General features: G+C 39.2%; 1 protein-coding gene across 1 annotated transcript in view; it reads left to right on the top strand.

Moving 5' to 3' along the window:
• LOC124556526 (polypeptide N-acetylgalactosaminyltransferase 16-like) overlaps positions 1–14,505 on the top strand; it is a 582,211-nt gene that overhangs the window by 492,109 nt on the left and 75,597 nt on the right. The window lies entirely within an intron of this gene.

The following is a 14,505-nucleotide window of genomic DNA, read 5'->3' as shown; positions in this document are numbered from 1 at the left end:
TGTTATATTCCTGAGGTACCCTTGTGCATCTGCATTTCCTAGGAACCGCTCTGTGTTGCATGTACTTTTATTGGCTAACCGTCCTCCTTCCCTCTTGCATCTGCCTTATCGGGCAAAGATGTACAGTGAAACATCTCAATTGTGCATTACACTGTACCACTGGGAATAATACCAATATCTACTCCATCCTGACCTCTATCAATAGTATATAATAGTTCTATCTACTGGGCTCCACAATAAGTCCTAGCTCAGTCAGCAGATCTTCCTGCACCCTGTGTAATGCTAACAAATATTGCTCCAAGGTTAGCAATGCTGGACTCAGCTGTCCGTGTACTCTGTGTTAAATAGCTTCCTGCAAGCTTGTCATCACTGTCCATGCTTCCCAGATGCTACTGTTTCAACATTGTCCCTGTGGCGACTCTCGTGTCTAACAAACCCACTTGAGAATGAGATTTTCACTCTGCAGCAGAGTGTGCGCTGATATGAAACTTCCTGGCAGATTAAAACTATGTGCCAGACCGAGACTCGAACTCGGGACCTTCGTCTTTCACGGGCAAGTGCTCTGCCTAGTTCGAGTATTGGTCTGGCACACAGTTTCGAACCCACTCGAGTTTGTGTAATTCCGAAATCCTGATTCACAGTATTGGTTGATGCTTTTCTGTATTTCAGTAACTCTCCCATCAGTTTCCCTAACATGCTTGCATTGTTCAGTACTTCACGTTCTAGACTTGTTAACTACATGGTATGCCATTTAGCCAATGCCTTCCCGATTCCTACTACTTCACTCTTTCTGTAGTCCCATTCACTTCCCTGGTGTCTTACTCATTTGCAGTCCTGAAAGCAGGGTGCGATTTGTGCTTTTACCGGTGGGGGGAGGGGGGGGGGGGATGTCTTAGGGGGTTAGTAGAATTATGTATGTTACTAGCTTGGACTGTGGCATTACGCATGGTTAAACAGCTGACGTTAAATGGATGTTAATGCCGAAACTCACTATTCACGCGTATGCACTATCGGAAAAGCCATCCCTTGTTATATCTTTAAAAGTACATTGTAGGTAAAGCTTATTTACAAAACCATCTACATACAGGTATACAAGGGGAATTCAAAAAGTAGAGGCACATTTGCGAAAATCTGTACTTATTCTGATGATAGAAAACTGAAACATATTAATAGTATTAATAGTAAGACTTATTAAAAACTTTCAGTGTTTGGCTACACAAATTTAAATTATATGTAAAGTTTTACTACAGTGAGTGGGAAATAAACATCCCAGGTTGGGATGCATAAACTAAAACCAGAGGAGGGGATGGTCTGATGCAGAGGGGGAGAAATCCCCCCCCCCCCCATCCCCCCCTGCAAATCGCACACAGCCTGAAAGCCATCTTCACTATTCTCTCTCCATTATCTAGTGGTCTATCTTACATCACCATATAGTTCACAGCACTCTTATCTATTGCTCGCTGCATTTTCTCCCTCAGCTGTTCATAAGAGCAATGTAGTTAAACATATTCCCTCAATACTTCTCCGAGTGCTCCCTCGATGTTTGTGTCTCACCTTAGTCCAGAAAACACGTCTTCCAACCTTCTTACTTCATTTCTTAGAATCCATGCATTCAAAGTCTAAGTGTCCACTGATGGCTGGTAATTACCATATTTTCCTGCCTTGTAAACAGTGCTCCACCCTGCAGGCAATGATCATGAAGCACCCACACCGCAAACCTGAGGAAGAAGTGTAGTACTGCCATGGCTAGAATCCCCTTCATCCTTAACCTTGGTGCACAGCAACCTGAGGACAAGGACTACGGTCACTCTCTCCCCCCCCCCCCCCCTTAAAATAAAGTCTACTGTCACTGGTTTATATTAGACACACATATGAAAAAAAAAGAATCATATTCTAAATACTACAGTAATACTGCACGTGAAACTAACTTGCTACACAATACAAATCATTACTCTCCGTAACTCCTTACACTGCCTCAAAATCCTTAAAGCCTGTGCTCACATTATTGTAACTGAAAGTACATTATATGTTCTCATTAATTTCCTACGTTTCTTCTTTTTTGTCTGATTCCCAGAAGTAGTTCTCAGTACTTGTGGTGATGTATCTGGAGCACCTCAAAATGGCCGTAGGCATTCAATGTGCACTATTGTGTTTTTATAGGCAACTGTAACTTCACATTAACTGGAGTCATGGTCTCTATCACCTGATATGGTCCTTGCTATCCTGTGACAAACTTTTTTGTCTTACCCTATCATGTAGAAGTCTTCCCTTGCATTCAACTGCTGCTTCTTGTTGCTCCCAAGCCTTTGCATTTCTCCTCTGGACTTGCCTCCACACCTCTGTCAATGTTTGTGTGAAATTACGCTCTACCTTTTTGTCTCTACCGTACTTTGTTTTAATTTTATCAAATGGCGATGGTATTTTTGTCCCATAAATCACCTCATATGGATGAACAAATCTGTAGTACTGGTGTAAACCTTCAAATTGTAAGGTGCCATTACAAGTGAAAGATATGGGTCCCAGTCATTATGGTGTGAGTTTACATATGGGTAGTCACTCAACATGTTTCCTACAATACAGTGTACCTTCTCTATTCCACCATCCATCTGTGTGTACTAGTTATAAATTTGCAAATCTGTAGCAATGTACATAACTGTTTCATCAAGTTGAACTCCCAATGTCAGTAGCCAACAGTTGACAATGGCTTCTCCCACTGTTGCTGCATACTGATTAGGGACTGAAGTCATTTCCAGTCATTTCCACATAGCTAGGAAAATGATCAATAGCTATCAACACAAAATGGTTTCCTACAGGATTCCTGTTAAATGTATCCAACACATCCGTTCCAAACATTTTAAATGATTTTGTAGCCTCTGGTAATCTCTGCAATAACACCTGTTTATGGCTCATATCTGCTGTCTGTGCACACTGTGCACTATTCTTCACACATCTCTTTCTTCTTCTCCACCAGTACCTCTCTGCTACCCTCCAATTTGTTGCCCTACAAGCATGACTTCCAAATAATACATGATTGTGAGCTTCCTTTAGTACTTCCTCTTTGCATTTGTATGGCACCACCATGCATGACCCTAACATTGTTGCCTTACACAACAGACTGCCACATATGCTGAACTGCAGCTGTACCCTATATAGCTTGCAGTTGGAAATATGTACTACCTGCCATTGGGCAAGGCCTAGCCCTTATGTTTGTATTGTGACCACCTTCTTGCTCAACCCATCTACATTCCTGTGTATCTTCCCTGGCCTATGTACTGCTTCATGGTCAAGCTACAGAGATGTAATGCCCACATTGTTAACATACTCAATGGCCCTTCAAGCCTAATAAACACTTTAAGGCTGTACAATGTGTAACTACATTAAATTTTTCTCAAATAAGACCAATGAAAAAAGTAAATAAATTATTTATTATTTCAAAAGTAAATGTCAAAGCTATTGATACATGTATCCCACTGTGAGACAAGACAGGCAGTTCCTTCATGGAAAAATGTTTGCAGTTGCCTACAAAACCATAATTATATACAGGCACACGTCTTTTCATCCAAAGCAAATCAACAGCCACAAATGTTTTTCTTCAGGACTCCAAAAATATGGAAACTGCATGGAGAGAGATCAGAGCTTTATAGAGAATATTTAAGGGCTTCCCAGCAAAACTTCTGCAGCATTGTCAATACAATAGGTACGCCAGTCCATGTAAGCCAAGATGATCCTTTGAAACACTGTGCCATAATTAATGCACAATAGTACGTGGGCACTTTGCAAAAATTGGAGCATGCTATCAAGTCAAAAAGCCCAGGAATGGTGGTGGATGGCATGATTCTGTTTCAGGATAAGGCCTATCCACAAGTTGCCAGGGTTTTTTTTACTACACTGCAGAAATTACACTGTGAAATCTTCACACATCCTCCATACAATCTCAAAATAACCCCTGGTGATTCCTTATTTTTGGAGCCTTGAAGAAAGACATTCACAGCTGTTGATTTTCTTTGGATGAAGAGGTGCATGCCTGGGACAGTCATGATTCCACTGGCAACTGAAAAAATTTTCCATGAAGGCATTGACAATCTTGTCTCACAGTGGGATGTATGTATTAACGGTTATAGCAATTACTTTTGAAATAATATACAGCTAGCTTATTCTTTCCATCTGTCTCATTTTCATTTGACTGCCCCTTATAAGTAACACCACAAATATGTAATTCTGTATATGGGACTAAGCATCCTTTTTTTCCATAGTGGAATAGTTCTTTTCTGCTTTGTTGTGTTGATACAATCGTAACAGGATGTTCCTCACCAATGACCTCATGGGCTCGACATGCACTCCAATGCCTGATTGGATGCATCATGTGGTAACGTAAATTCTTCCTGATAGTCCAGGAATACTAAAAATGGGCTCAATGTTAATGCTTTCTTCAGTGATTCAAACACACTTTGACATTACTCTGTCCAGTTAAATGTAACCTCTTTCTTTAACAACTGTATAAATGCTTATGCTATATCTGTGAAGCCCCTCATGAATTTTGCATAATAATTAGTGAGTTTTAGAAATGATCACAACTCCTTACCTGCCTTAGTAACTGAACCTTGGGTCTGCTTTGGCTATATACCCTGCTGATTACATGACCTAAGTAACCCAATTCCTGCCTGACCTCTAGACCCATTGTCAAAATGCTACCTACAGTCTTTCAAAAATTCTTTTAATCACTGCCAATGTTCATCCATATCTTCTGAAAACACAATTATATCATCCAGATATACCAAATGCTGCCCACATTTTAATCACCTCAGAACCCCATCTAATAACTCATGAAATGTTTCCAGAGCATTCTTCAATCCAAATGGCATCCTATACTGATAATAACCCCAGGGTACCAAAAATGCTGTCGCTGATTGTTCATCCATAGCTACCTCTATTTTGTGGTATCTACTCATCAAAAATCCATAGCAGAAAAATATTGGCACTGTCCTAAATCATCAACAGCCTCCATGATATCAGGGATGGGGTATGTGTCAGTCACCACCTTACTGTTAAGATGTCTATATACACAGCAAAACCTACATTTCTTGGACTCATCTGTCCATTTCTTTGGCACAGTGACAATAGTGGCACCCCATGGCCTAAAACTTTCTACTGTTATTCCGTCAGCTAACTGTTGGTCAATAAATTATTCTGTAATTGGCTGCAAATAATGAAGCAACCAATATTGTTAATGATACTTCATTTCCATTCAGTATTTGATGTTGTATAATGGGTGTTGCCTTTGTCAGTCCTTAAGGAAAAAACACATCTTCAAACTCATATCATAAATCCACATTTCAAATGTTTCTGTCCCTTGTAGATGCTCTATTTTCTTACATAATGCAATTCTAGTAGCAATATCTTGTTGACCATGGCTCACATTCTGTACATCCAAATCATTCTCCAGGATATTCAATTTGCTATAATCATCCCCTTCGTTAAATTTGTTTCCTTGGGAGTAAAAATATCGAGATTCAAGGATACCATCTCCCTCTTGTATGTGTACAATGCTTCTTCTTCCAAAACGCCATGAGGTATCCCATATATCACTCTCTTTCAGTGGTTCTACCACACACAACGCAATACTGACTGGTAAGTCTGGCTCCACACTCACCCAAAGTGGCTTTCCAGAGCCCTTAGGCTCAGTATCGTGTGATCAAGCCTCAGTGATCTCATACAAAGCTTAGAAGCTTAGATGGTGAGTCCCTAAAAACAGACACCCCTTGCAACAGCATTCCATGGCCGACAGTTTTCCCTTGGTGAAAAGTTGTCCCAATGAGTTCCACTATGCATTTTCGAAGATAATTTTGGCACAATGTTCATTCAAAAAGTCCAACCCTAAGATAATACAATAACCATCACCTACGTGATGCAACACATCCATACATTGTTCAAACTGAACCACCTCAATTTGAAAACTTAATTCAATCAATCCAGTTGCTCTCACATCACTATCCCCTACCCCATGCAACCTATGGTATGGGAGGTCAATCATTTTCGACTGAAAAGCTCTCTACTCACTACTGACACATGCACCCTAGTATCCAAGCTGCATTGACATTTACTGGGAGTGCCACTCAGCAGACTTGGGATTCACTACAATGTTTAACACAGGACAATTAACTCATTATTTACCTCTATTGCCATTTCCATTATTTTTCTGCTGATAACCACCCTTCCTACACCACTGAGGCTGCTGACACTCCCACTTTTACAACATTTCAAATCATCGGAGAATATCCCACATTAATCAGGTTCACCAGTTCCTAAACTAATTTCCTTGTATTCTGTTGCTAATCTAGCATTAGAATATAGAACTTCTGAGGTACCTGTCTACATCATGTTAGGTGACAGGCCTCTCAGGAATGTGTTGAGAGCTCTATGTTTGGTTTCCTACAGTGTTACTTTATTCATTTTATCATTCTCCCCTAACTCATAATCCTGTATCTTAACTTTATGTATTCTATGGATGAACTCCTCTACTGTTTCCCTATATTTTCTATAAAAGTACTCAGTTGCCCCTAAAAAACGTCACACTGTGTTGCTTTCTTGACTATTTCAAGAGGGATGCCTCAACTGCGTAAAAGTTTGTGCAGCTTTTAACACATCATTACATCTATCAAACGTCTTTGCCTCACTGATATATGGCAGTTTTGTCATCAGTAACAACTGACTATCTGACCAACTACCAAAATCTGCCGATGTCTTCAAGTGCTCCAAAAAAGACACTTACCAGAAAAAGGAGTGATCAATCTGGTGGAGGGTGGATTCACTTCACGCTCAGACAGCTAGACATGCTAACCATTCATCTGTCCCTCTAACTCTGACTTATCTGCCATTAGCTGTGCTACCCTATCTTGTAAAACTCATACTGCTACTGGCCTGGACTCAAGGATGATCTCAAGGTCATCCTAGACCTTACTCAAGTCAGTACTTTATTAATATAAGTATGTAATAACAAAGTTACAATCACTGAAATAAAATATTTATTGTGAATGTTCAGTGACGTATAGCAATGCACTACATGCTGTTAATTCTCCATTTCCTTTGCCTTAGTTAAAAACCCATCTACCTCCTAAAGCATTCAGTTTGGACAGTAATTCTTTTATATTTCTTTGATGTTTTCATAGATCTGTCCTCCTTAACCATAATTAGGGCAGGTTCCCAGGCTCTACTGAGGCGAAGGTGCAGCCACAGTTTATCAGTTGCTCCCTATGTCATATTAGGGTGGCTTCATTTATTACACAGACCCAATATTCAGTTGTCTATGCCAAAATTCTGGTGTAGTCTTATTCCATAGTGTGTAATATGGGCAAATGATGTGTGCAGCCCCTGACTCGTTTAACTGGAGTAAACGGGTGTGGTGGTGGGGTTCATGGCAGATATCTTTGACTGTGTGCACCATTTGGCCATTAGACATATATACCTATATCGATATGCTTCTTCCCACATTGTCAGGTATCTGATATACCCCAGCCTTACACAGTGTGAGAGTGTCCATTACACTCACTTATAGTGCCCCAGATTTAGTCAGCCGGTGGAAAACCATCTTAATGGAGTGTTTTCTAAGGATCTGTCCAATTACCCCAATAAAGTGCAAGTGCCTATGACTTATTCCTTTTCTCATTCTTCTTCTTTGTCTGTGAGTTGTGCTGTTATCATGGCATGTAGGATTTGTCAGATTTAGCATTCCAGGAAGCTGTTTTTTCAGAACAACATTTGCAGATGTTCTATTTGTCCAGTCCTGTCACAGGCTTATTCTACCCCATCAGAGGCCAGGCCACATGTGAAAGCAGCCATGTTATATACCAGCTCTGCTACAGCCACTGCACAGCATTTCATGTTGGTATGACAACCAACCATCTGTCAATCAGAATGAATGGCTACCATCAAACTGGTGCGAAAAATGAGGCAGCTCACCCATTGGGGCAACATGCAGCAGAGCACAACATGCAAGAGTTCAATGGATGCTTCACAACCAATGCCATCTGGAGCCTCTTCACTACCACCAGCTTTTCTGAGCTGCACAGATGGGAGCTATCCTTACAGCACATCCTTCTTCGCTCCCGTAACCTCCATGGCCTAAACCTGCCCCCCCCCCCCCACAACCCTCACCCAATAGTGTGTGTGTGTGTGTGTGTGTGTGTGTGTGTGTGTGTGTGCATGTACACACTCCATCCCCTGTCCCAGTACTCCCACCCATTTTGTGTCAGCTAGTTGTGTGCTGTCATCTCATGCTCTAGTCAGTGAAATCTCATGCCCAGCTGTCTGTCACCTGACCCCTCCAGCTGCACCACTACCTAGCCCACAGGCAGCTCCTCTCTCTCCTACAAGCTGCTAGACACTTGCCTCCAACCCTCTCCGTGCCTCCTGCCTCTCTCCACCCTTCACCTTGCTCCATCCTGCAACCCCATCTCACCCAGTACACACTCCATGGTCCAGGAAAGAGCTGGCAGTTGACTGAGAACACTGTAGGGAGACAGCTGTGTGCATGTGTGTGTGTGTGTGTGTGTGTGTGTGTGTGTGTGTGTGTGTGTGTGTGTGTGTGTGTGTGCATGTTTCTCCCAATAGCCTGAAAATCATCTATCATCTCCATAATGCTTTCGCTATTACTAAATGATCCTGTAACGAAGTGCACTGCTCTCCTTTGGATCTTCTCTATCTCTTCTATCAACCCTATCTGGTACAGATCCCACACAGGTGAGCAGTATTCAAGCAGTGGGTGAACAAGTGTACTGTAACCTACTTCCTTTGTTTTTGGACTGCATTTCCTTAGGATCCTTCTAATGAATCTCAGTCTGGCATCTGCTTTACCAGCAATTAATTTTATATGGTCATTCCATTTTAAATCATTCCTAATGCCTACTCCCAGATAATTTATGGAATTAACTGCTTCCAGTTGCTGACCTGCTATATTGTAGCTAAATGATAAAGGATCTTTCTTTCTATGTATTTGCAGCACATTACACTTGGCTACATTGAGATTCAATTGCCATTCCCTGAACCATGTGTCAATTCATTTCAGATCCTCCTGCATTTCAGTATTTGCAGCACATTACATTTGGCTACATTGAGATTCAATTGCCATTCCCTGAACCATGTGTCAATTCGTTGCAGATCCTCCTGCATTTCAGTACAATTTTTCATTATTACTACCTCTCGATATACTACAGCATCATCCGCAAAAAGCCTCAGTGAACTTCCGATGTTATCCACAAGGTCATTTATATATATTGTGAATAGCAACGGTCCTATGACACTCCCCTGCAGCACACCTGAAATCACTCTTACTTTGGAAGACTTCTCTCCATAGAGAATGACATGCTGTGTTCTGTTATCTAGGAACTCTGCAATCCTATCACACAATTGGTCTGATAGTCCATATGCTCTTACTTTGTTCATTAATCGACTGTGGGGAACTGTATCAAATGCCTTGTGGAAGTCAAGAAACATGGCATCTACCTGGGAACCCATGTCTATGGCCCTCTGAGTCTCGTGGATGAATAGTGCGAGTATCTAGTTAATGCTATAGAGGCAAGTGAGCCGCGCGGTGTGGGTGCGCATTTAGAGGCACCATGTCACTGACTGCGTGGCCCCTCCCGCCGGAGGTTCAAGTCCTCCCTTGGGCATTGGTATGTGTGTTGTTCTTAGCATAGGTTAGTTTAAGTTAGTTTCATTAGTGTGTAAGTCTAGGGACTGATGACCTCTGCAGTTTGGTCCCTTAAGAACTCACACACATTTAAACATATAGAGGCAAGTGACTCTACAAACACAAGTGTAATATACACTATCAGGAAGGTACATGCTACATGGGAATAAAACTATTCAACAAGTTGCCAAATGATATAAAATCTATGCCAAATATTAATGCTTTTGAAAGATCAATTAGAGAATATCTACATTACTACTGCTTCTGCTCAGTAAGTGAATACTTGAACCACAATAAATGTATAGATCTGTAACTCTTGTAATACATTAACATGTAGAAGTATAGAAAACTGCCCTCTGTAGTAACTAGAGTGAAGTCCATTATCATCTACATTGTACCACATATTATCAATAAATAAATAAATAAAAAGTATCTGGACACCTGTTAATGGACATTAATATGGGGAGTTCCACCGTTCACCTTTACAGTGGCTTGAAATAACCTGGAAGCACTTTCAATAAGATGTCTGAATGTCTGTGGAGGAATGGCAGCCCATTCTTCCTCAAGAGCCACAACCAGAGAAGGAAGTAATGTTTGACCCCTGGCTTTGGAGCAAAGTCGAAATTCTGGCTTATCCCAAAGGTGTTCCATTTGGGTTCAGGTCAGGACTCCGGGCACAACAGTCCATTTCAGGAATGTCACTGTCCACAAATAATTGCCTCACAGAACCTGCTTTATGAGAAACTGCATTGCCATTCTGATACAAATAATAATTGTTTCCATTTACTTTATGATAAATGTGTTCATATCCTTCCATACCTAACATTTTCATAAGCACAATAAAGGTACAACACCCTGACCATGAAACATGCCCCCATAACATAACACCACTCCCTCTGTACTTCACTGTTAGGATTACATATGATGGCAAGTAACTTTCTCCAGGCTTTCGCCAAACTAAATCCTTCCATTGGATTGCCACACAGTATAGCAAGATTTTTCACTCCAAATAATTCATTTTCAGTCATCCTCTGTCCAATGATGTTGGTCTTTACACCATCTCAAGCGTCACTCAATACTGACTGCAGAAATGTGTGGTTTATAAGGAGCTGATCAACGATTGCACATCTTCCTCAGCTTCCTACACATTGTGCTAGCTGGCTTGATGGTAGCACCTTGGAACTCATGATTGCTCTCTTCTGCTGATTCAATGAGATATTTTACAACCACCCTTCACAATACTTGACAGTTCTAGTTCATCAGTACGTGAGGTCTGCCTGGTCTTGGTTTAGCTGTGGTTTTTCCTTCACATTTCCACTTCACAATCACATTGTGAACAGTCGACTTGAGCAGCTTTAGAAGGTTTCAAGTGTCCCTGATGAATTTGTTACTCTGGTTCTTGTATTAAATCAATGAGCTCTACTGATGGACCCATTCTACTGTTACTGCTTCTCTACTGACAACACAATACTCACCACCTCCTTTTATACCATTGGGCTGCCTCTCATGACATGTAGTAGTCAATTACTCATTACATAGATGCGTGTGGATACTTTTAATAGGATAGAGTATTTCAGAACCCTGATGCTACATATCATTGACAGCAGCTCTTCACATTCAGTCACAGACTACCTGGTGTGTCAGTTTTCATCAACCAGTCCCCAAACACAACTCAGTTGGTTTTATTTATTTATTTAACTTGATCCATCTCTGAGCATTTTTATGCAACTGATATCATCATAGAGAGTTTATATATATTCTGCAAATACATTTTGTTGACATAGTTACAGTACAAATAATAATAATAATAATAATAATAATAATAATACAAGGCACATGAAATATACTCTAGAGAACAATTTCTTAATTTACCATACATAGAAAATAATATCCAGAAGCATCAAATAAACTATTGTCATACTAAGATAAATAGAAAATAGTTTACAGTTAGAAATAATTTAGCATCTCAGGTCATCCTTAGAACAGTTTTGAAATTCTGAAATATTGTAGAAAGCCTTTTTTCCAACAATTTTTGAGTTTTTGTTTTAAAATCATTAATTGAGTCATTATGCACCTGTAAAGATAAGGTATTAAATAATTTTATACCCAAATATTCATAAGTAGACTGTTTTCTTTAATATAGTTTTGTGGAAGTCTATTAGTTTCAGCTCCCAAGCTTTATGTTGATGTACAGCTTTTCCCAAGATGTAATTGTTTAAGTTTTCTTTAATCTTTAGTAGGCAACAGTATATATATAAATTGTTGGGACTATCAATGCTTTTAAGTATTTAAAAAGTGCTATGCAGGATATTTTAGATTTTGTAACTTCAGAAATAGACTTGATAGTCTTTTTTTTTTTTTTTTTTTTTTGCCAGATGAAAATTTTTTGGACACCTGCAGAATTGAAACTTCCTGACAGTATAAAACTGTGTGCCAGACTGAGACTCAAACTCAAGACTGGGCAAGTGCTCTGCCTGCGAAAGGCAAAGGTCCCAAGTTCGAGTCTCGGTCTGCCACACAGTTTTAATCTGCCAGGAAGTTTCATATCAACGCACACTCCGCTGCATCGTAAAAATCTCATTCTATGAAACCTGCAGAATTACCTCATAAAAGGATACCATATTGCAGGTGGCAGTGAACAAAAGACATAATAAAAGTTACGTAACAGAGGTTTTGTTACACATGTCTGTAGTTTAGTCACTAAAAAGGTAACATGTGAGAGCTTTCTGCATGAGTGGTCTGTCTGTTTGTCCCAAGTTAATTTGCAGTCAGGGTATATACCAAGTAGCTTAACAGCTGAGCACTCAGTTTCACTGCTAAATAAGCTGAAAGTGGTGTTCAATGTCTTTTCATAGTTGATGGATAGCTCATTGGTTTTGAACCATAATAGACAAGTTAAGGTACTCGTTGTTTTTCTGTTTCATTTTTTATGTCTTTCCCAGAGCTAATGAATGATGTGTCATCAGCATAAGCTACAGATTTAGTGAGCATGTGACAAGGAAGATCATTCACAAATATTATAAACAGTAAGGGGCCAAGCATAGAACCCTGAGGAACACCTTGAGTTACCTCTAAGTATTGGGACTTTTGGTTGTTCTAAACTACAGTTTGTTTCCTGTCACATTGAGATAGGTGCTTATGATGGAAAATTCTAAGTGTTTGACTTCATAACACCAGTTTCTCCAGTAGCCCTGTATGCTTCACCAAATCAAATACCTTCCTTAGGTCAACTAGAATGGCTTCAGCGGATAACTTTGATTGAAGTGAGGTTTGTATAAAAGAAATGATGCCTTTAACTGCTTTCATTGTGGATAATTTAGACCTAAAACCATATTGAGATTGAGTCAAAACATTGTTTCCAGAAAAATGTCTGCAAATTTCCTGTTGTACTCAGTATTCTCTTATTTTGAAAAGGATAACTGACAGTGAAATTGGACGATAATTATTTGTGCATATTTTGTTGCCCTTTTCATGAATATAGATGACAACTGTTCTTTTTGGAAGCTCTGGAAAATGGCTACTGGCATACATCCAGTTTATTAATGTAAAAAGATGAGTTTATATGAGATCCACTATTTTTAATCACAAAATTTGATAAGCTATAAATGTTCTGAGATTTTGAATTTTCTAGTTTTTTAATTGTTTTAACCACATCACATACTTCTATTTGTGTCCACTTGAAAGTTGGCCCAGTATTTGCACAATTTTGAAGAAACTGATTGCCAAAAATGGGGTCTAGATTAGGAGCATACATTGAACCAGAAATATACTGACCAGAAGTTGGGGCTGTAGTCAGGTTTGCTGCCTTGACAAAAAATGGATTAAATTCATGTGCTGTGAGACTGACAGTACTTATGATTTCTTTACAATCTGTACCCAACTGTGCTTTTATGCTGGCTTGCATATATTATTTCATTTTTCAATGTAATGTTCATTTTCTCTAGAGTTGGCTATTCCAATTTGTGATCTATAATATCCTTTGAGGTTGTTATAAGTGGTTTTGTCCACATTACCACTTTTTTACTTTTTCATAGCAAAGAATTACCAAGAGCCTTAGTTTCTATAAGTTAGATGTATACCATTAGTTCTGTGTCAGTGCCTGGGTCTTCTTCTTTAATTCTATATTGTTTTTCAATCTTTGAGCAATAGACGTTAAAGGTTTAAGAGATAATTTTGATGAATCTGTTGAAGGCTTCCTCTACATATTTGTCAGAACTACCAGCGTGCATGATGACTGACACTGAAATCCATATGTTCACCACTGACGTAATTTGTTATTAAATTACATACAATTTAATCTACAATATACCACAACATTAATTAGAATGTTACAATAAATCATATAATTGTTAAATAAAACTAAATAATACATCCTGTAAAAACAATGTGTCATAGTACTTTAAAACTTTCAGGCTTAACAACTATTAACCACCTGTCTTCTTATGAAAAGCCTAGTCAGAAAACAACTGCATAACTTTTAAAACATACAAATTGATTTTGTAAATAGTTAAAATGCATTGCATAAAAATATAGTATACAATACATGGAATACAATACATGTATAGTGTTGGCATGTTAGCAGATTTTAGTGGTATATTTATTAGATCTGTGGAGCACAAACTAAAGAAGATATTACAGAGCAATTAGATGTTTTAAAGTAACGCAAATTTTGAAATGAAAAGCACAATAATTTTCAATTTATAGCTTAAATATGCATGTTCTGAATACTTGCTGTAGTTTTGCTCTGTTTGCACTTTGGGCCAAAACAGCAAGAGTTTATACAGCATGTCTTCAAAACCATGTGTTTGTGGGAGCATTAC

The sequence above is a fragment of the Schistocerca americana genome, chromosome X (assembly GCF_021461395.2).
Source record: "Schistocerca americana isolate TAMUIC-IGC-003095 chromosome X, iqSchAmer2.1, whole genome shotgun sequence".
NCBI classification, from domain to species: domain Eukaryota; kingdom Metazoa; phylum Arthropoda; class Insecta; order Orthoptera; family Acrididae; genus Schistocerca; species Schistocerca americana.
The sequence above is the reverse complement of the archived record's forward strand: the minus strand, read 5'-3'. Positions and strand labels throughout refer to the sequence as shown.